General features: G+C 43.8%; 1 protein-coding gene across 2 annotated transcripts in view; it reads left to right on the top strand.

The window, feature by feature from the left end:
* Positions 1 to 4,968: 4,968 nt before the first annotated feature.
* SEC22A (SEC22 homolog A, vesicle trafficking protein) overlaps positions 4,969 to 23,310 on the top strand; it is a 50,284-nt gene continuing 31,942 nt past the window's right edge. For both annotated transcript variants that reach the window (XM_072985215.2, XM_020801087.3), the window contains exon 1: positions 4,969 to 5,102. The gene's annotated coding sequence lies outside the window, so the exon portion shown is untranslated. The remainder of the gene's footprint in view (positions 5,103 to 23,310) is intronic.

Raw genomic sequence — 23,310 nt, 5'->3', positions numbered from 1 at the left:
TTAAACAGCTTCTAGTTTAACTGTGTTCTCCAGTCAGTTCTCCGGTACTGAAAATGACGGTCAAAATGGTAAATCCTGCAGCGGTGAAATTTATTAGGTCATTATTACTAAAACATGCTATTTTGGAATCCTCACCAAGTTAAAAGGGAAAACAAAGTTTAAATAAAATACATTTTCAATAAATTAAAACATTCTCATCTAGGATGTCAGAGTAGGAAGTTCTAGGCCAGCATATCCCTACTGCTGGGCAAATACAGTAATTTTCTTGAAGAAAAGGTTTGAAGAAATTGAGAAGAACTAAAATCTAATCCCACAGCTCTAAACTGAAGTTGTACAGTTGATTATCTCACCACAGTTCAATTTTATGTTACTGTACGCTTAACTACCCCTTCATGGATTGCTGCTTTGTTGTGGCAAAGGGGCATGAGTAATTCAGAGAAGCTATGGGCTATGTCGTGCAGGGACACCCAAGTTCATAGTGGAGAATTCTGACTAAATGCGATCCACCTGGAGCAGGAACTGGCAAGCCACTCCAGTATTTTTGCCAAGAAAACTCCATGGACAGAAAGAACAGGCTAAAAGAGATGATGCTGGAAGATGAGCCCCTCAGGTCGGAAGACATCCAACATGCTACTGAGAAAGAATGGAGGACAAGTACAAGTAGCTCCAGAGCTAATGAAGTGGTTGGGCCAAAGCCGAAAGGACGCTCAGCTGTGGACGTGCCTGGAAGTGAAAGGAAATTCCGATGCTGCAAAGAAAAATACTGCACAGGAACCTGGAATGTAAGATCTATGAACCTTGGTAAGCTGGATGTGGTCAAACAGGAGATGGCAAGAATAAACACTGACATCCTGGGCATCAGTGAACTTAAATGGAGGGAATGGGCGAATTCAATTCAAACGATTATCATATCTACTATTGTGGGCAAGAATCCTGTAAAAGAAATGGAGTAGTCCTCATAGTCAACAAAAGAGTGGGAAAAGCTGTACTGGGATGCAATCTCAAAAATGATAGAATGATTTCAATACGAATCCAAGGCAGACCTTTCAGTACCACAGTAATCCCAGTTTATGCACCAACCACCAATGCTGAAGAGGCTGAAATTGACCAATTCTATGAATTATAACACCTTCTAGAACTGACACCAAAGAAAGATGTTCTTCTCATTCTAGGGGACTAGAATGCTAAAGTAGGGAGTCAAGAGATAAAAGGAACAACATGTAAGTTTGGCCTTGGAGTTCAGAATGAAGCAGGGCAAAGGCTAATAGAGTTTTGTCAAGAGAACAAGCTGGTCATCACAAACATTCTTTTCCAACAACACAAGAGGCGACTCTACACATAGACATCACCAGATGGGCAATACCGAAATCAGATTAATTATGTTCTCTGCAGCCAAAGATGGAGAAGCTCTATACAGTCAGCAAAAACAAGACCTGGAGCTGATTGTGGCTGTGATCATCAGCTTGTTATAGCAAAATTCAAGCTTAAACTGAAGAAAGTAGGAAAAACCACTGGGCTAGTCAGGTGTATTCTAAACCAAATCTTTTATGAATACACAGTGGAAGTGAAGAACAGATTTAAGGAACTAGATTTTGTGGACAGAGTGCCTGATGAACTAGATGGAGGCTAGTAACTTTGTACAGGAGGCAGCAACAAAAACCATCCCAAAGAAAAGGAAATGCAAGAAACCAAAGTGGCTGTCCAACAAGGCCTTACAAATAGCAGAAAAGAGAAGGGAAACATAATGCAACGGAGATAGGGAGTTACAGAAAATGGAATGCTTACTTCCAAAGAATAGCAAGGAGAGACAGGAGGGCCTTCTTAAAAGAAACAGTGCAAAGAAATAGAGGAAAATAATAGAAAGGGAAAAATAGAGATCTGTTCAAGAAAATTGGAGCTATTAAAGGAACCTTTTGTGCAAAGATGGACATGATAAAGGAAAAAATGATAGGGACCTCACAGAGGCAGAAGACATCAAGAAGAGGTGGCAAGAATACACAGAGGAATTATACCAGAAATATCTGGATATCCCGGACAACCCAGATAGTGTGGTTGCTGACCTTGAGCCAGACATCCTGGAGAGTGAATTAAGTGGGCCTTAGAAAGCATGGCTAACAACAAGGCCAGTGGAGGTGATGGCATTCCAGTGGAACTATTTAAAATCTTAAAAGATGATGCTGTTAAGGTGCTACACTCAATAAGTCAGCAAGTCTGGAAAACTCAGCAGTGGCCAGAGGATTGGAAAAGATCCAATTTTGAGGTTATGCTCAAAATCCTCCAAGGTAGGCTTCAGCAGTATGTGGACCAGGAACTCCCAGAATTACAAGCTGGATTTCAAAGGGGCAGAGGAACTAGAGACCAAATTGCTAACATGCGCTGGATTATGGAGAAAGCCAGAGAGTTCCAGAAAAACATCTACTTCTGCTTCATTGACTACCCAAAAGCCTTTGACTGTGTGGACCACAACAAACAATGGCAAGTTCTTAAAGAAATGGGAGTGCCTGACCACCTTATCTATCTCCTGAGAAATCTATATGTGGGACAGGAAGCAACAGTTAGAACTGGATATAGAACAACTGATTGATTAAAAATTGGGAAAGGTGTACAACAAGGCTGTATATTATCTCCCTGCTTATTTAACTTATATGCAGAATGCATCATGTGAAGGCAGGACTAGATGAATCACAAGCCAGAATTAAGATTGCCGGAAGAAATATCAAAAACCTCAGAGATGCAGATGATACCACTATGATGGTAGAAAGTGAGGAGGAATTAAAGAACCTCTTAATGAGGGTGAAAGAGGAGACTGCAAAAAAAGGTCTGAAGCCAACATAAAAAAAACAACAACTAAGATCATAGCCGCTGGTCCCATCACCTCCTGGCAAATAGAAGGGGAAGATATGGAGGCAGTGACAGATTTTACTTTCTCAGGCTCCAGGATCACTGCAGATGTTGACAGCAGCCATGAAATTAAAAGACACTCGCTTCTTGGGAGGAAAGCGATGACAAACCTAGACGGCATCTTAAAAAGCTTGCTGACAAAGGTCCGCATAGTAAAAGCTATGGTTTTTCCGTTAGTGATATATGGAAGTGAGAACTGGACCATAAAGAAGACCGACCGCCAAAAAATTGATGCTTTTGAATTGTGGTGCTGGAGGAGACTCTTGAAGGAAACCAACCCTGAGTGCTCACTGGAAGGACAGATCCTGAAGCTGAGGCTCGAATATTTTGACCATCTCATGAGAATATTCGACTCCCTGGAAAAGCCCCTGATGTTGGGAAAAAGTGAAGGCAAGAGAAGGGGACAACAGAGGACAAGATGATTGGACAATGTCACCAAAGCTACCGATATGAATTTGACCCAACTCCGGCAGGCAGTGGAAGACAGGAAGGCCTGGTGTGTTCTGGTCCATGGGGTCACAAAGAGTCGGACATGACTTAATGACAAAACAACTACAAGGTGTATAGGCAGAACCTCACATTTGCCAATTCCAAATTTAATTTGATCTTCACTAAATATTTGCACTGTGTTTAGCAGTGATTCTATCTCTGTGGAACTTTTTGCATATAGTTTTAGGTGATCCATGTACAGTATTGATTGATTGATTGATTGATTTTTCTTGCTTGTTTTGAAATATGGTAGCCCAATGCAGTTTTATTTTAAATTATTGACATGAGGATTACTGAGATGTCAAACAGCAGTGGCGACAAAAAAATCCCCTTGAAATATTATTATTTTGATGCTAACTTCACCAAGTCCTTCACCATAGGCCATTAAGACAGTTTTCCATTTTTTTTCTTCAAGAACTTCTGAATATTTTTAATAATCCCAAAAATTCTTCTTCTTCTTCCAGGCTATTTGAAGGATTGTATCAGCCCATATGAACCTTACCAGCTTTTAAGGTCTTTTGTTGAGACTCTTCTCTTGGTTCCACCAGCTTCCCAAGCAGGCTTGGTGAGGGCATGACAGGGCCTCCCAAGTGACTGCTCCCAGGCTTTGGGATGCACTGCTTTGAGAAGTTAGTTCATTTATCCCAGTAATGCTGGTTTTTTCAATTATAGGTTTTTAAATGTTTTTGAATTGTTTTTATACTTATTTTTAAATCTTAATGTATGTTTATTTTTAGACGTGATACTTATATAGTGTTTTTAATGTTCTTTCATGTGTTGTGGGCTGCCTTAGGTCCCCCTATGTGGAGAAAAGCGGCATATTATCTATCTATCTATCTATCTATCTATCTATCTATCTATCTATCTATCTATCTATTTATTTGACTTATATACCGCCCCATAGCGCTACAAGCATTCTCCGGGCAGTTTACAATTTAATTATACAGGCTACACATTGCCCCCCCCAGCAAGCTGGGTACTCATTTTACCGACTTCGGAAGGATGGAAGGCTGAGTCAACCTTGAGCCAGCTACCTGGGATTTGAACCCAAGGTCGTGAGCACAGTTTTAGGTGCAGTACAGCATTTTAACCACTGCGCCACGAGGCTCACCAATTTAAATAAATAAATGTTATTATTAATTCCTATCTAGTTATCAGTGCAGATTTTTCAGTTTACAACGGTCATATCTAAGGAGAAACAGTGAACCTCCCCAACCTCAAAAGGTGCGAGTCCGTTGCAGGAACACGTGTCATTATAAAAATCTCTGTCTTAGCTCCACAGCTATAGGAATTCTCATTGATTCAAAAAAACAAGTGAACTCTGGTGACTACCAACGCAATTACCGCTATGATCTGAGAAACAGGGGTTTTAGAGCACACCTCTATAAATTTTTACTCGGAAGTAAGCCGCCTTGGGCAAAATGGAGTTTACTTCCAGGTAACGGAAGTCCTGGTTGACACCCACCCACCCCACACAGCTTAATGGCGGCTCTAAAAGTCCCTTCAGACTAACTGCAGCTTGCCGTGGGGCGCGAGGCCGTTCCCAGAGCGCAGAAGCGGCACAAACGCTCCCCCCCCCTCACGCATAGCAATAGCGTGTCATTACGCAGCGTCACGTGTGATGAAGGACGCGCCAGGCACCTAGAGCGCCACGCGTGAGGCTTTTGGAGCCGCGGGCCGGCTACTGATGCGGGGCCCGTCGCGGAAACGAGGTAATGTCGGCGCCCCCTCCTCCGTTGCCTAGCGACTCAGCCGGCGACGGGCAGAAGCGCCGGCCCTTGTTTTGAGGGGGTCTGGGCGAAGGGGGACTGTGGGCCGGCGAGGTGGAGGCGGGGACGTGGCTTGGTTTCTGGGTCACAAAGGCCCGCGCGTGTATTTCGTTTTCGTCTTCTAACCATTTTCCCTCTTTTCCTGAGAGCTGGGCCTGGAGTGGGGGTCCTTGTTTGGGAATGCTGTGGGACGTGGCTAGGAGGGTTCCTTCCCACCTTTTGTTTCTTCGTGGGGCTCAGAGCACCGTGAGAGGTGGACATTCTGCCAGGAGAAAACCCTGGTGGAGGAGAAAACTGCTAGACCCGGGAAATCTTTTTTTTCTCAGCAATTTGGGGCACAGAAAATATGGCAAGGGGGGAGGCAGAGAAGAGACTGATACATCTCTAAATGCCTCAGGGTGTGTGTGTGTGTGTGTGTGTGAGAGAGAGAGAGAGAGAGAGAGAGAGAGAGAGAGAGATCTGCCTTCACACCAGGGTTTTGGCAAAAAACTATATAGGGAGAATTTGGAAAATAAATTATTGTGGTATAATGTCTAATGGACTCTGAAAATAGATGTATGTGTACTATTTCAGCTGTATGTTAAGTTTAGCAAACCTTTTGCTGTTAGTGACCTGTCAGACAAGGAGGATCCCCCCCCCTTCCCCTTTCTTCCTTTCAGGAAAGATCACATAGGAGTTGTGTATGAGTTTTGGGACTAATGTGTGTGTCTTCATACAATGCAAAAGAGATGAAAGAATCTTGTCCCTTGATTTCTGCCTTTCACATTATAGTCAAAGTGTTATAGTGCAGCCATTCTCATCTTTTTTTTTCTTTTTTCTTTTGCCCCAGGTGTAGACAGATAAGAAAGAAATATAGGCTGAATCAGAATTGTTTAAATCAAATAATGAACGTGTGTGTAAAAAATTGATTCCAGTCTGTGGCTTCCTTCAAATACGCCAGTGGGACCCAAGGGATCATATAGCCTCCATTGAGAATGGCTGTTGTAGTGTCTGGTTATTCAACTAGCAAATAAATGTACCAGAGCACATTATGGTATCATCTGCCTGTCTGTGTAGCTGATGTTTGGTGAATATGTATTGTATAGTATTTTCTTTTTTACAAAATTTTTTCCAAATATGAAAACAATAACATGTGTAACTAAGAAACTGAATAAATAATAAAGTTTATATGGGCAGAAGAAATCCCAGATTGGGTTGAAATGGAAAGAGATGAGGATATTGATGTAGTGAACAATTATATTTTCACAGTGGAACAAATTATAAAGAAGGAGCAAGTACAAAATCCTTATACATGTGAAACATTGAAAATACGGCGTAAATCCATGAGATTATTTGCTCCGCCTATACTTTATCCCCTCTATGTCCCATGCTGGATTATCTGAAATTTAAATCAAGAGAGAAATATATATAATTCAAACATTGGAAAATAATTGGAATTTCTAGAATAAGAGACCTATTTGATGCAGGGAAACCAATAACAATTAGACAGAGGACAAAACAAAGGAAATAAAAACTAATTGGTTACAATTAATACAGGTAAGAAATTTGGTAACTCATTTATACCACAGTTCTGGACCTATGAGAATGCTCACGGAATTAGAACAATGTAGTATAGAAAAAGATTGAAATAAAAGGAAGGAACTAACTTCAGTAATGTATAAACATTTAGTTGAGAAAGCATTTCCCAGGGGTACGGGATCTACAATAACATGGAAAACAAATTTGTATATCAGAGAAATAATGGATGGAAATACGGACCACATATCCATATAAATCAATATCAGTTAAATGAAAGAAATGGTTTGAAGGTAGTCCATAGATGGTATTGGCATCTCACAAAATTAAAGTAGAAATCTCAGATAAGTGCTGGAAAAACTGTGAAAGTAAAGGCACACTAGAACACGTGTATCTCTTGCCTCAAAGTGAAAGCATATTGGCAGAAAATAATTAAATAGATAGAAACATTGTTGAATTAAAAAATAATTAAAAATGAAGCTTTATTATTTTAAATATTTAAGGATGGAAATGAAAAATTTATTAATAAAGACCTAATTGCACATCTTATTAGTGCAGCAAGAGCTGAAATTGCACAAAACTGGAGAAATGCTCAGGATCTTTCAGTACAAAAAATTGAGGACAGAATCTGGCAAATGGTCCTGATGGAAAAGTTGACCAATCAAATTAAAATATATAGAGGGAAAATAAAACAATGTAAATTTATGAAAGCCTGGCAACCATTATTAACATATGGAATTAGCTCAAGAAAAGAAGAATATGAAATGGGAAATAATTTGGATTGCTGGGGTGTAATAAGGGACGTGGTGGCGCTGCGGGCTAAACCGCAGAAGCCTATGCTTCAGGGTCAGAAGACCAAGCAGTCGTAAGATCGAATCCACGCGACGGAGTGAGCGCCCGTTGCTTGTCCCAGCTCCCGCCAACCTAGCGGTTCGAAAGCATGCAAATGCAAGTAGATAAATAGGGACCACCTCGGTGGGAAGGTAACAGCGTTCCGTGTCTAAGTCACACTGGCCATGTGACCACGGAAGATTGTCTTCGGACAAAAACGCTGGCTCTATGGCTTGGAAACGGGGATGAGCACCGCCCCCTAGAGTCGAACACGACTGGACAAAAACTGTCAAGGGGAACCTTTACCTTTACCTTTAATATGTTAAAAGAATTGATTATGTTAAAATATGAAGCAGTGGATGTGTAAAGAAAGATAATGTGCTGATAGACTATAAGTAATGTGATAGTATTGTACTACAATTCTAACTTGCATTGTCATACTATGGATGTCAATTAAATAAATGTTAAAAAAACTTAATAACGCAAAATAACATAAACCAATTAAATAAAATGTCCTGTTCCCTCCCCCCCCCCCCATTTCCATACTACCCGGTAACCAACATTTTCTGGATGTTGTACAAAATAAAGCAAGGGGCAGGGAAATGTGTGCTTCTCCAGATTTTTTTTTTTTTTTTTGGTTACAACTAGCCAGTGCAGCCAATTACTGATGGTAATTGTAGTCCCAATAAAATCTGGTGGGGCACATGATCATCATCTCTGAAAGGCAGGCTAAAATAAGAAAATATAATAATAAAGTGTAGTTTCTTAATATTACATTTTGTGTCTAACAGAACAACTACACAGTGAAACATATCTAAAGCTGAGAGCAGAGGGCAACAGCAATGCAGCAGTTCAAAAAGTTGTACCATGCATTGAAGACTAAAAATGTTGGGAAAATGATATGACCTGATGCAGAAAAATGCACAGTGTAAATGGCACAAAGTGGCAGATAAACCTTTCTGACAGGGCCTTCCTCAGCTGTGTATTGCTACTGGAAAGATCTAGTATTATGTAGCTGTAGCATTCCTGAATTCTTTTGGCTGGATCACTTGAAGAAGATGAAAGTTGGTACATGTGGGAAGCTCCACTGGCTGCCAATTTGTTTCCAAGCACAATTGAAAGCGCTAGTTCTAACCTATAAAGTCCCAGCTATCTCATGAACCACATCTCCCTTTATGAGCCAACCTGGGTGAAGACCATTAGGGGAAACCTTTGTCTCGGTCCTGGCATCTTCACAGTTGCGCTTGTTTGGGACACGTTCCTGTTTCCAGACTTTGGGATTTCCATCCACAGGAGACCAGTCTGGCCCCATCTTTGCTGTCCTTCCGCAAGCAGATGAAGGCCTTTCTCTTCAGGCAGGCTTTCTCTGAGTAATTGACTGCTGAAGTGTTTTTTTTTTATGGATTTTTTACCTTACTGCTTCAAATGTATTTTTGGTGTTTCATTCAGGGTGGATAAAAATCAATGGTTTTTAAAAATTAAATTGATTTAAATCACAATTTAAATAATAAAGAGGGTTTTTTTTTTAAAAAATTGTGAATGTGATTTAAATCAAATTGACATTTTATTTAGTGTAGTATTGGTTTGATCCTTGTTAGTTTTTTTTAATAAACTTACTGTTTTCAGCTTTAAATACTGACTTTTCATGATAAAAGTCACTTGGGTCCTTTTTAAGGGCAAAGGAGGGGCAAAAATAGTTTAAATAAATAAATAAATAAGGTTGTTGCTTTGTCATGCATTCCATTTGCAATTTTCTAGAGACTTGTGACTGTTTTTATTCTTCTGTGAATTCTTTTACATTATCATAAAATGTCCTCAAGTTTCCTCAGACCTATGGTGACTTTTATGAATGAATAAATATACCAGTGTGTTTTTCAGAACTGTTAACTTTCATGGGATGCACTGTAATCTTTCTGCATAGAAATCCTTTCAGCTGAGTTTTCTGACATTTATGTTGGATGGGAATGTTATTGATTTTTACTGCAATCATACCATGTACAGTGGTGCCTCGCATAGCGAGGTTAATTGGTTCCCAAAAAAACATCGCTATGGGAAAACATCGTTAAGTGAAACGTGTTTTCCCATAGAGATGCATTGAAAACCGGATAATCCGTTCCAATAGGAACGGATTATCCGGTTTTCTCCCCCACTATCGGGCGCAGCCCTTTGGGAGAAGCCTCGGGGGAGGGGGGGAAGACGGCATCGGCTCCTGCCTTCTCCCCCACCACCTGGCTTCTCCCAAAGGGCTGCCCCGAAGTTGCTTGCAGCAGCAGAAGAGGTGCCCGGTGGAGGAGAAGGCAGGAGCCGATCTGTCATTTCTCCTCCACCGGGCACCTCCTCCGCTGCTGCAAGCAACTTCAGGGCAGCCCTTTGGGAGGAGCCGGGCTGTGGAGAAGAAAGGGAGAAGCCCATCCGATCTCCCCTCCCAACCATCAGGAGCAGTGGGAGAAGCTGCCCGGTGTGGAGGTGGGGGAGATCGGATGGGCTTCTCCCTTTCTTCTCCACAGCCCGGCTCCTCCCAAAGGGCTGCCCTGAAGTTGCTTGCAGCAGCGGAGGAGGTGCCCGGTGGAGGAGAAATGACAGATCGGCTCCTGCTTCTCCTCCACCGGGCACCTCTTCCACTGCTGCAAGCAACTTCGGGGCAGCCCTTTGGGAGGAGCCGGGCTGCTCCGAAGAAAGGCAGAAGCCGATCTGATCTCCCCTCCCAACCATCGGGAGCAGCGGGAGAAGCTGCCCGGTGTGGAGGGGGGGAGATCGGATGGGCTTCTGCCTTTCTTCTCCACAGCCCGGCTTCTCCCAAAGGACTGCCCCGACTGTGCTTGCAGCAGCGGAAGAGGTGCCCGGTGGAGGAGAAGGCAGGAGCCGATCTGTCATTTCTCCTCCACCGGGCACCTCTTCTGCTGCTGCAAGCACAGTCGGGGCAGTCCTTTGGGAGAAGCCGGGCTGTGGAGAAGAAAGGCAGAAGCCCATCCGATCTCCCCCCCCTCCACACCGGGCAGCTTCTCCCGCTGCTCCCGATGGTTGGGAGGGGAGATCGGATGGGCTTCTGCCTTTCTTCGGAGCAGCCCGGCTCCTCCCAAAGGGCTGCCCCGACTGTGCTTGCAGCAGCGGAAGAGGTGCCCGGTGGAGGAGAAGGCAGGAGCCGATCTGTCATTTCTCCTCCACCGGGCACCTCCTCCGCTGCTGCAAGCAACTTCGGGGCAGCCCTTTGGGAGGAGCCGGGCTGTGGAGAAGAAAGGGAGAAGCCCATCTGATCTCCCCTCCCAACCATCGGGAGCAGCGGGAGAAGCTGCCCGGTGTGGAGGGGGGGAGAGATCGGATGGGCTTCTCCCTTTCTTCTCCACAGCCCGGCTTCCCCCAAAGGACTGCCCCAAAGTTGCTTGCAGCAGCGGAAGAGGTGCCCGGTGGAGGAGAAATGACAGATCAGCTCCTGCCTTCTCCTCCACCGGGCACCTCTTCCGCTGCTGCAAGCACAGTCGGCCATGCCTCCCACCCTTCTCAAGCCGAAGGAGGTGGGTGGTGGGTGGGAGGCATAGCCGGACTCCTTGGCAGGCACCGCGTCTCAGATCGGATCGGAGCCGCGGTGCCTGACGAGTCCGGCCATGCCTCCCACCCTTCTCAAGCCGCAGGAGGTGGGGTGGGTGGGAGGCATGGCCGGACTCCTTGGCAGGCACCGCGGCTCGGATCGGATCCGAGCCGCGGTGGCTGCCAAAGAGTCCGGCCATGCCTCCCACCCTCCTCAGGCCGCGGGGGTCCGGCCATGGCTCCCACCCTCCTCAGGCAGCGGGGGGAGGGTGGTGGGATCCATCCAGATCCCCCCACCCTCTCCCCGCGGCTTGGATCCGACCCGCGGCAGGCTACCCCATGCATGGTCGGACTCCCGAGAGTCCGACCATGGCCGGGGAAGCCGGCTGCGGGGAAGGGGAATCCCAGCGGTGGCCTCGGAAGGACCCTTCGGGAGGGTCCTTCCGAGGCCACCGCAGGCATTTTCCCCCAGCTGAGCGGCGGGAGCACTCCTTCGGAGGCTCCCGCCGCTCAGCTGGGGGAAAATGGTGCCTATGGGGAAAACATCGCAAAGCGATTTTTCCCCATAGGCAACATCGTTATACGATCGCAAAAGCGATGGCAAAAATGCCATCGCTATGCGAATTCATCGTTAAACGGGGCACTTGTTGTACGAGGCACCACTGTATATGCATTTAGTCAGAATTAAGCCTGTGTATGGAGATTCAGTCTTGGTGTTACATCAGGTTACTAACTATTGTTTTGTGTGCTCACTCTTCTGATAGTGTAGCAGGTTCAGTACATTTTTCTCTTCTAGGAACATATATTCCTGTCTAGGGATTTTGTTACCCATTTTGAATAAGTACTCTAGAAGGGAATCATATTAACCTCACTCCTCTGTGATTGATCACAGTATATGGAAAGTGATCACTGGAAGAGGAAAACCTCCACTACGAATTTTATTGATTGATTTGATTTGATTTATACACTGCCCCATTTGTGCAGTGCACTCACTATTCTGTGCAGTTCATAACATAATAAATGTACAGATATCAATAAACATATAACTGAACAGTGAACAAGTTAAAACTGTTGGAACATTAAAACCAATGGCCCCAAAGCATCTTGTCTCTATAAGAGCAGGGCATGAGGTTTAACATCAGGCAGGGTCATTGAGGAAGACTTCACTAAAAAGCAATGTTCAAAGCTTCCTTCTGAAAGTTAGTAAGGAGGGAGCCAGGTGTAGCTCTACCAGGAGCCGGTTCCACAGACTTGGTGCCGCTGTGAAGAAGGTCCATCCCCTCATAGAGGACTTTCAGGCCTTCCTCGGGGTGGCAACCCAGAGGAGCATTGCCTGGAAGGAGCTGGTGAGTTGGGAAGATGGCATTGTGGGGAGACGCTTCAACAACTACAGTAGTGTGGTCCCAACCCATGGAGGGCTTTATATGTGAACATCAAAACCTTGAATCGGATCTGGGACACAATGGGTAGCCAGTGAAGGTAAACCAAAACCAGGGTGATCTGATCAAATTTGTTCACATCAACTCACCAGTCTGGGTGCTGCGTTCTGGACCTGCTGTAGTCTTCAGGTTACCCTCAAGGAGAGCCCCATGTAGAGAGCATTGCAGTGCAGGCTCTCCCCACAATCCAGGACTTTAATTTTCCCAGGGTTCACAGTCTCGTGGAGCACCTCCATACATATAAGAGGATCTCTCTTCAAGCACTTGTTCTATCCTTATGGAGAGTGATTATTGAGGTGATGTGCCTAGTGTGCTTTGTTCCTCATATATTAAACAACTGAGTGAAGAACAACTGAATAGGACATTAAAATCTCAAGAAAAGGAAGCTGTGTCCTTTTAAGATGTATTTTCATACTTCTTGATTCTGTTACAGTATAATTTTGAATAAAAGATTTGGCATATAAAATATGTATCTCTGTGTATGTACAGTATGTGTAACCATATAGCCAGGGCTTGGATGTCATCAGGTTTATATAATTAGGGCAGTTAGCTTTTATGCAGTCATAGTGTTATGCAATGATAGATAGTTGACAATTCTAGACAGCTGGTCTAAGATCTGAGTTTATTATATATATTTTATTTATTTATTTATTAAATTTATACCCATTGACCCCAATCTCTTTTAAAAAGATGATAGCATGAGTATTTAAGGCCATTGTCATGTGTAGCATTTTAATTAAAATTGTTACAGTTGGGCAGTTGATTGATGAAATCTGTAGTAATCAAGGCATGTTCATGCCTGCAATATTCCAGATTTCACATCTATAATCACCATAACTTATCTTTGTATACTCCAAACAAGCACAACATGATAGATACATGCAATATTTATGCACAGTCACAATCCAGGATTCCTGGATTACTATAAACAACTAGTGGTAATGTATGTAAACAAGTAGTGTTGTTTACAAGAATGTAAACAAGTAATGTAAACAAGTAGTGTTCCTTCCTGTTTTTCTCCGCTCTCCATGTTATTTATTTTTATTTATTTATTTTATTTATATCCCTCCTATCTGGTCGGTTAAGACCACTCTAGGCGGCTGTTAATCTGTAAAGAAATGAAAAATGGGTAACTAATCATGATATTTTAACCTGACTTGCCAGATTGCAAGCAGGTTGAATTTGAATTAAATCAAATTGATTTAAATCAAATAATCAAATTATTTTGACAATTTAAATTAAAAATATTTTTAGAAAAAATCATTAATTTTTATCCACTCTGATTGCAAGCCAACAACAAGCTTGTTTGTGTGTTTGTTTGTTTTGCTCATCTCTGACACTTGGCATGCTTGGGAGCTCCAAAGCAAGATCATGGGAATGGAAAACCTCCACCTTGCAATTTGTTTATCTCATTGTGCAAATGGAAATAGCAGAGTTGAAGCCAAATGTGCCATGTGCCCCAGCACATTGCTCATTCAGAGTAAACTGAGAATTAGGGCTTCTTTCCAGCCTTTGAGACATAGGCACTTGAATTTAGAAAGTCTTGTGTACATTTGTTGCACTACAGCTTAGTGTAAACATGGAACAAAACTGTGGCAACTCCAAAGCACCAAATAACCCAGAGGTAATTGTTACTCACCACTGGCAGCCCAGTAAGTGGTTAGCTACATGTCCATTGTAATATTGGGAATGGTCAAGTACAGACCCTTGCATGTTGTATTTAAAAAAGATTATGAAACACACTACTATGATATTATCAATTTTTATTTATTTACGTAAGCTTATAAAAAGCATTGTTGTGAAAAGTCAGCTAGTGCTAGACAACTGTAATAATACTATTTTTTCCCAACAGGTTTTGTCCATGACTTTTTCATGTTGTTTTTATAAAACCTTGCATCATAATAGGTATGGTGATATTGGAAACTGCCCATCCACATTATATAATGTTACATTATTATGTTTCAAATGAATACAAACATTTTGAGAGAAAAGGAAAACATTTTTAAAAAGGAGAACATGTAATATGTTATATTGGAAGCCGCCCAGAGTGGTAGAGTCTACCAGATGGGCGGGATATAAATCAAATAAATAAATACATACATACATACATATATTTTCCTTAATGAATTCATTTATTTGCACATTATAATTTGTTTAACTTTTTAGGTTTCTAAACAACTTTTATTCTTCAAAATTTTTATTTTCATTTCTTTCTACGGTATGATTATATCACATACTTTTATTGTTGGTTGCTAAGTCCTATAATTTTATATAACATTGTGTCAGAGATGGGGCAGCCTTAGTTTCCCATATACTTTGCAAATAACTATTAAGACTAGTGATTTCACATGGCTTAATTTACAATCCAAAATACAGTTACTAGGAAGCAGATTGGATTTGATTTAAATCAAATCAATTTAAATCACTGTGGAGTGGATAAAAATCATTGATTTTTAAACAGAATTAAAAATCCTATTTACATTAAAATACAGTATTAATCAAATTAAAAATCTGTTTTTGTTGTTTTTTAAATCATAGATTTTTATCCACCCTCCAGTGTTTTAAATCAATTTGATTTAAATCAAATCAAATCCACCGTGCTAGGAAGTAAGCGCCACTGGACTGAATAGTGCTTACCTCTGAATAATTATTCTTATATTGTGATGTACAAGTATAATTTTGGTTTTAAAGACATTTTGATTTTAAACATTATCACATGTAAAATCTGCAGTCAATTTTTTTTGTTCATACATCTCCACTCGCAATGTAAAAGCATCACATTTTCTTCATTTAATTTTGAATTCATTTCCCTGTTACTTTATTACATCTTGAATGGTTTATCTGAAGTATCAAATAACTCTTTGATGATAATTTGTAGCAAATATTTCAGCATTGAAGATTACATAACTATTTGTCGCTTGTTCTACTTTTTACAAAATGTTTTTCTCTAAGCTAACTGGCAAACTGCTTTTTAGAGTGTGTCCATTCTCTGTTCCAGTATAACAGCTTTCACTCTTGAGATACCCAGCTTCTCACATTGTTTCTTGAAAATGTTTAATTTCACTAGAAGTGTCACTAAACACCTTTTGGGATGTAGTGTGACACTCGTTCACTCTCTCTCTTTGAAGCAGATTGTTGTTGAAGGTGCTTGATAATTGCTGACATTGCAGTGGATGCAGAGGTGCAGTGGCAAAGAGGGCTCCACCAAAGCTGCTATGTGTATTGGGAGAAAAGTTCCCATAGCTGATTTGTGGAGCTGCTTTTGTCAGGATTACAGTACAGGAAGAAAAATGAACTAATCCATTTTCTGCTGTAATGTCATGATTATTGCACTCACACTGCTATTTGCTTTTTACCAAGAAGTGCACATTATATGCAAAGTTTAACAGAAGAGACATACTAGTAGTACAAATATAAGCATGGGTAATGCCTTTTATTGGAGCACTAAAGATCAAACAAATTACAAGCTTTCATGGAGAAAATTCCACTTCTTCAGGCATAGCACAACCCCCTCATGAACAATGCAGAAAAATTGTTACACAAAAATCCAAAATCTGTGAGTGTTGATGTCAGTCCTTTAAGGCTGCAGTCTCAAGCCTCTTTGCAGCATGGTTTGGAATTTTTACACAAATCTCTGGACCAAAAGGCTGCCAGTTACTCTGTGATTCCACCCCCACCCTGTTGCCTGCTTTTAAACTACATTTTCTTTTTGGCTGTGAGAGTGGGGAAAAATAGCACAACGACAAAGCAGACTTTAGCACCCGTTAAGGGTTACAGTTTGGTTTATTCATAAAGTAGAAATAGCCAATTGTGTCAAATTGAAGTCAAAATTTTAGATTCTTGCGCCTCTGCATTATCCTGGAAGGGTAGTGGAAAAGTGGAATTTTTTTCCATGAAAGCTTGCAGTTTGTTTGATTTTTAATGGTCCAATAAAATATATCACCCACTTTTACATTTATGTAATATTGGGGAGTCCATGGCCTTTTCCTTGTTCTTATTAATAAACACAGTTGTTGATCCTTTAAGTATGAGCTTCTGCAGCAAACATGGAGTTCTGCTGTCAGGATGTACACTTATTTGAGTAAATCTCCTTCCCCACTGAATTAAATGGGAAGACTTTGTATGCAGGAGCTCTGTGTGTGAACTGCGTTTTTTTGGCAGCCTGCATCATACATTTCAAAATGTGTAAGATGTGAGGATGAAGATAACAGGATAAACTTCTTAAGTAATAAGAATAGTAGAACAGCATTTCACAGGGAAGTTCCATCTGCAAACATGTTTCATATGTAGCAAGACATGAAAAGACTTCCACTAATGGTGTGAGATGGGACTGTGACTAAATGCAGCTTTGTCCTGCTGTGATCTTGTAATGCATAGAAAACAGCTTGTAGGTTTTTGGGAGGCTTAACTTTTGAAATACAATACAGTGGTGCCTCGCATAACGATGTTAATTGGTTCCAGAAAAAAAAACGTTATGTGAAAACATCGTTATGGGAAGCACCATTTCCCATAGAAATTTATTGAAAACCGGTTAATCCGTTCCAATTGGAACGGATTATCCGGTTTTTTCCCTCCCCCCCGCGGCTTGGATCTGACCCATGGCGGCTACCTCAGCCATGGCTGGACTCCCTAGAGTCCGGCCATGGCTGGGGTAGCCGCTGCGGTTACCCTTTAAGCGGCGGGGACAGGCTGGGGGGTGGATCGGGGAGCTTGAAGCCTCTCCGCGCCGCCTACCCAGGTTGTTCCCGGACTTCTGGAAGTCTGGGAACGACCTGGGTAAGCAGCGCTGGGAGGCTTCAAGCTTCCCGATCCACCCCCCAGCCTGTCCCCGCCGCTTAAAGCCTCCTTGCGCCGCCTACCCAGCCCGTTCTCGGACACCTAGGTGTCCGAGAACGGGCTGGGTAGGCGGCGGGGAAGGCTACCGGCATCGGGGACAGGCTGGGGGGTGGACCGGGGAGCTTGAAGCCTCTCCGCGCCGCCTACCCCCGCCGTTCCCGGACTTCTGGAAGTCCGGGAACAGCCTGGGTAAGCAGCGCGGGAAGGCTTCAAGCTTCCCGATCCAACCCCTAGCCTGTCCCCGCCGCTTAAAGCCTCCTTGTGCCGCCTACCCAGCCCTTTGGTGTCCGAGAAAGGGCTGGGTAGGCGGCGGGGAAGGCTACCGGCATCGGGGACAGGCTGGGGGGTGGACCGGGAAGCTTGAAGCCTCTCCGCGCCGCCTACCCCCGCCGTTCCCGGACTTCTGGAAGTCCGGGAACAGCCTGGGTAAGCAGCGCGGGAAGGCTTCAAGCTTCCTGATCCACCCCCCAGCCTGTCCCCGCCGCTTAAAGCCTCCTTGCGCCACCTACCCAGCCCGTTCTCGGACACCTAGGTGTCCGAGAACGGGCTGGGTAGGCGGCGGGGAAGGCTACCGGCATCGGGGACAGGCTGGGGGGTGGACCGGGAAGCTTGAAGCCTCTCCGCGCCGCCTACCCCCGCCGTTCCCGGACTTCTGGAAGTCCGGGAACAGCCTGGGTAAGCAGCGCGGAGAGGCTTCAAGCTTCCCGATCCACCCCCCAGCGGAAGGCTACCGGCATCGGGGACAGGCTGGGGGGTGGATTGGGGAGCTTGAAGCCTCTCCGCGCCGCCTACCCAGGTCGTTCCCGGACTTCTGGAAGTCCGGGAACGACCTGGGTAGGCGGCGCGGAGAGGCTTCAAGCTCCCCGATCCACCCCCCAGCGGAAGGCTACCGGCATCGGGGACAGGCTGGGGGGTGGATTGGGAAGCTTGAAGCCTTCCCGCGCTGCTTACCCAGGCTGTTCCCGGACTTCCAGAAGTCCGGGAACGGCGGGGGTAGGCGGCGCGGAGAGGCTTCAAGCTTCCCGGTCCACCCCCCAGCTTGTCCCCGATGCCGGTAGCCTTCCCTGCCGCCTACCCAGCCCGTTCTCGGACACCTAGGTGTCCGAGAACGGGCTGGGTAGGCGGCGCAAGGAGGCTTTAAGCGGCGGGGACTGGCTGGGGGATGGATCGGGAAGCTTGAAGCCTTCCCGTGCTGCTTACCCAGGCTGTTCCCGGACTTCCAGAAGTCCGGGAACGGCGGGGGTAGGCAGCGCGGAGAGGCTTCAAGCTCCCCAGTCCACCCCCCAGCCTGTCCCCGATGCCGGTAGCCTTCCCCGCCGCCTACCCAGCCCTTTCTTGGACACCTAGGTGTCCGAGAAAGGGCTGGGTAGGCGGCGCAAGGAGGCTTTAAGCGGCGGGGACAGGCTGGGGGGTGGATTGGGAAGCTTGAAGCCTCTCCGCGCTGCTTACCCAGGCTGTTCCCGGACTTCCAGAAGTCCGGGAACGGCGGGGGTAGGCGGCGCGGAGAGGCTTCAAGCTTCCCGGTCCACCCCCCCAGCCTGTCCCCGATGCCGGTAGCCTTCCCCGCCGCCTACCCAGCCCGTTCTCGGACACCTAGGTGTCCGAGAACGGGCTGGGTAGGCGGCGCAAGGAGGCTTTAAGCGGCGGGGACAGGCTGGGGGGTGGATCGGGAAGCTTGAAGCCTCTCCGCGCTGCTTACCCAGGCTGTTCCCGGACTTCCAGAAGTCCGGGAACGGCGGGGGTAGGCGGCGCGGAGAGGCTTCAAGCTTCCCGGTCCACCCCCCAGCCTGTCCCCGATGCCGGTAGCCTTCCCCGCCACCTACCCAGCCCGTTCTCGGACACCTAGGTGTCTGAGAACGGGCTGGGTAGGCGGCGCAAGGAGGCTTTAAGCGGCGGGGACAGGCTGGGGGGTGGATCGGGAAGCTTGAAGCCTTCCCGCGCTGCTTACCCAGGCTGTTCCCGGACTTCCAGAAGTCCGGGAACGGCGGGGGTAGGCGGCGCGGAGAGGCTTCAAGCTTCCCGGTCCACCCCCCAGCCTGTCCCCGGAGCTCGGAAGGGAATTGTCGGCAGGGGACGGTGGCTTCGGGGTCCTTCCGAGGCCGCAGCCCACTGCCGACATTTTCCCCCAGCTGAGCAGCGGGGCTTCAAAGCTCCTGCCGCTCACCTGGGGGAAAATGGTGCCTATGGGGAAAAATCGCAAAGGCAAGATCGTTGTGCGATCGCAAAAGCGATGGCAACGAAGCCATCGTTATGTGATTTTTTCGTTATACGGGGCACTCGTTAAGCGAGGCACCACTGTAGTTTTAGTGACTAATTTGTCTTTGCGTAAATAAGAATTTAGAGGAAATGAATGCTATTTATCCTGGATTTTGGGAGGATATTATAACATTGATCAAGTCATGTGAAACTCTTAACTACCTTTCTTTCTCTTATGTTTGTTTGTCTTCTGAATCCATGGTTCTTGATTACAAAACCTCTGAGAGAGATGATGAGAATCTGTGTTGACTATATAAGCTGCAGAAGAGTTTGAAAGCAACAGTAATAGCGTTATGCAATGAGGCCACCAGAATTATACCCTTTTTTCTCATGAAAGATTAGTGATGATAGAGCATTAATATTGATTAATGAAGTCGAAGCCAGGAAATATCTTTTGCACTGTTACGGAAGAGACAGCTGTTTTTTATGCTGTTTAATATTAAGACCAAATTGCCAAGCATTTTATTCTAGGACATTTAAAATACAGTATAGTATACAATCTAAGAGATAAACTGTTGGGACAAAATACATATCTGGACCACAACTTGTACTTAAACTGAAACTGGCATGTACAGTTAATTTTTTTTGTTCCCATCAAAGTCAGCTACTCTGGTTATATTATTTTATAGAGCATAGTATTACCCTTCCTTTTTGCATCACTTTAGCTTTCCTTTCCTTGGTTCTGTGGTATTCCTCAGCTTAAATTATAGGATGTTTGATAGGCTTGAGAAATAATTAGGTTTTTAAGGTATGTGTCATAGATCAGTCTTCCCTACCTCAGTATTGTCCAGATGTATTCCTAGCCAGTATATTAGCTAATGTCTCTGGAGAGCATGAAGTTATAGAAAGCACTTTTCTCTTTGGCCATGCAAACAACACAGAAGAACATATTGAGACCTGTTTCATAGAGAGAGCAAATATATTCTGCAATTTTGATTCAGAAAAACTCACACTGAAACAAAGCTTTTAGTTTTTAAGGTGGCACAACATCCCCCGTCCCCTTTTTCCTTTCCTTTTTTCCCATTTTATTTTGTCACCATGTAAAACTAACACAGGTACCTCTTTAGAAACTTGTCTGATTTTATGCTTTAGTTTAGTTTAACATGAAGATGTTGTAAAAAAACAGTTTTGTGACACATTCATACTAACAGAGTCTGAGGCTGGATGACACCTTTATTGATCACTAAAAAGCTACCAGCAGTATGATTGTTTGAGTTCTGAAGAACTCTTCATCACATAAAAATAGTTTAAAAATTGGGGATAGGGCAGCTAGTTCAAAAGTTATGTCCAAAGCCAAAATATCAATGAAGTAAATTGGAGTTCGGATTCCATATGAAAAAGTTTAAGACAAAATTTAAAGAGTTCATGAGGAGAGATGGGCATCTTCCTGAGCTCACCCTCTCCTGCTCAAACTGCGAAGGCCAGTTTCTGAACCAAAAGGAACCTCCCCAATCATTTTTGTTTTGCCTTCTTAGCCAAGTCCCTGACCCATGAAATAATTGAAGCTTCTGACTGTTAAACTTTGCCTCCAGATGTCCCCACTCTGTTTTCAAGGGGAAAGGCAATGAGTAGGGAAACATGCTGGCTTGTTTTGTAGAATCATAGAATAATTGTGGTGGGAGGGGTCTAGAAGGCCATTGAGTCTAACCCCCTGCTCAGTGCAGGAATCCAAACCAAGATAGATCTCACAGATGGTTGCCCAATTTTCTCTTGAATGCCCTCGGTGTCGGGACATTCACCACCTCCCAAAATAATTGGTCCCATTGTTGTTTAAACATGTTGTGAATACTTCCAGCCTTTCTTCTGTTTCCTACTTTGTGATATGAGGGTGCGATTAGCTTGACATGACCAAGGTTTGTGGGCACTTTGTCCGAGCAGCTGCCAAACAAACACTAGGCTTTTTCTTATTCTCAGAGCTGGAGAGGTGGTCGGGGACACCATGCAACTGCTAGGATAATCCCTGTCCAGTTCTGATGCTTCAAAGCTGGAAGGAGGCCTGGCTGCTTATTAGAGGGTTGCACCATACTTACCAGGACAAGTGGAATTGCTGGAACTTTTATATACTAAAAATGGCATCTAATTTTACTGTTTGGTAAGATGCACAATGCATAGTGTTACGAATGCTTTAAAGAGAGGTTTGAATTGTTATTAATTACAGTGAGGAATATTTTACAAAAGACCGCCTAGTCTGCATTTTAAAATGTCTACTCTCAATTATTACTTAGTGATATATTCTGCATCATGAATATTTCAATACGCTCTTTCTGTCTTCACCTTATTACAGTGGTGCCTTGCTAGACGATGATAATCTGTTCCACTGAAATCGCTGTTTAGCAAATTCATTGTCTAGCAAAAACCATTTCCCCATTGGAATGCATTGAAATCTGTTTAATGTGTTCCAATGGGGAAGAATCATCGTTGTCTAGTGAAGATTGGCCATAGGAAAGCCGCTTTGCAAACTGCCAATTAACTGTTTAAATAGCTGTCTTGCAAAGCTTAGGTCCCGAAAACACCTGTTTTGCGAGTGCTGAGGAAGCTGTCAAAATTGTCGTCTAGCGAAAATCGGTTTGCGAAGCAGGGACCAAACATTGTCCAGTGAAATTCCCCCATAGGAATCACTGTTTTGCAAGTCGCTATAGTGATCGCAAAAAGTCAATGTCTTGCGAAAAAACTCATGCAGGGTAACTGTCTAGCGAGGCATCACTGTACTAAACTTCATGTATCTAATGGAGAAACAATGTTCAAGGGGCAGTCATCCTCTGTACTAACAGTGAACTCATTTTCAGAGTACTGTTCATTACATAGCCACAGGGTGGATTTCATTTCAGTCATGATTTAAACCACATTTAAATAAATAAATAAAAAAAGCTTTTTGACGATTAAAATAATTATGAAAATAATAGTTTAAATTAAATCAAATTTAATTCAATTTTATTTAAAACAACCCTTGATTTTTATCCACGCGGTATAGGCAAAATAACACCAGCCATGCTTTGCATAGGACAGAGGTATCAAATTCAGAACGCATGTAGAAGCATGGCAGGGGAAGATTTAGTGGAAGAAACAATCCAGAACAGTTCATTGAGGACTGTGCGTGGTTGTAGAACTCTCTGCCTAAAGAGTCTTCCCTTGTTATTTCTTTGGCAAACTTGTGTTCCCAGATAAAGGCCTACTTCTTTTTCCTTAGTCTAGTTTGTTTTACTGCAAATATAGATACTTGGAAAATAGAAAGAAGCATTGGGGAACAATAAAATCTCCATTTGCTTTGGAGAGGTAAGACTTCCTTGAAAAGCAAGAAGGGTTGTCAGCCTTGACTCTTTTTGTATACTTTTTGCTGAAGTCTGACAAGAATTAAGTGCAAACTCGGTGACTATTCTTTTCTTTTTTACTTTGTTGGACCTCAGTCTTCTCAGATATGCCTCACACCTATGCCTATTGCCAGGATTGAAGATACAGGTCATAGGGTTATAGTTAAGATTAAAAGTTTTGTCCCACTTGCAGTAAATGCTGACCTATAGAAAATTACTAGTGTGTGTATGCTGTTCATGATTTAACCTGCATTTGTAAAACTGATCACTTGGAATGGATAAAAATTGTTTCTGAGTGGCCAAGCAGAAAAGATGTTTGCGTGCTGAAGGTGGACATCTTCTTCTAGGGTACCAATGTGCTACAAATTGTTTGCATTGGTATGTGTGGAGGAGTGATTTACAGGGGTTGAAAAATTTTAGAATGTTTCACCAGTCAGTCAA

This window comes from Pogona vitticeps, chromosome 1, assembly GCF_051106095.1.
Source record: "Pogona vitticeps strain Pit_001003342236 chromosome 1, PviZW2.1, whole genome shotgun sequence".
Taxonomy (NCBI): Eukaryota; Metazoa; Chordata; class Lepidosauria; order Squamata; family Agamidae; genus Pogona; species Pogona vitticeps.
This window is presented reverse-complemented; position numbering and strand designations above follow the sequence as displayed.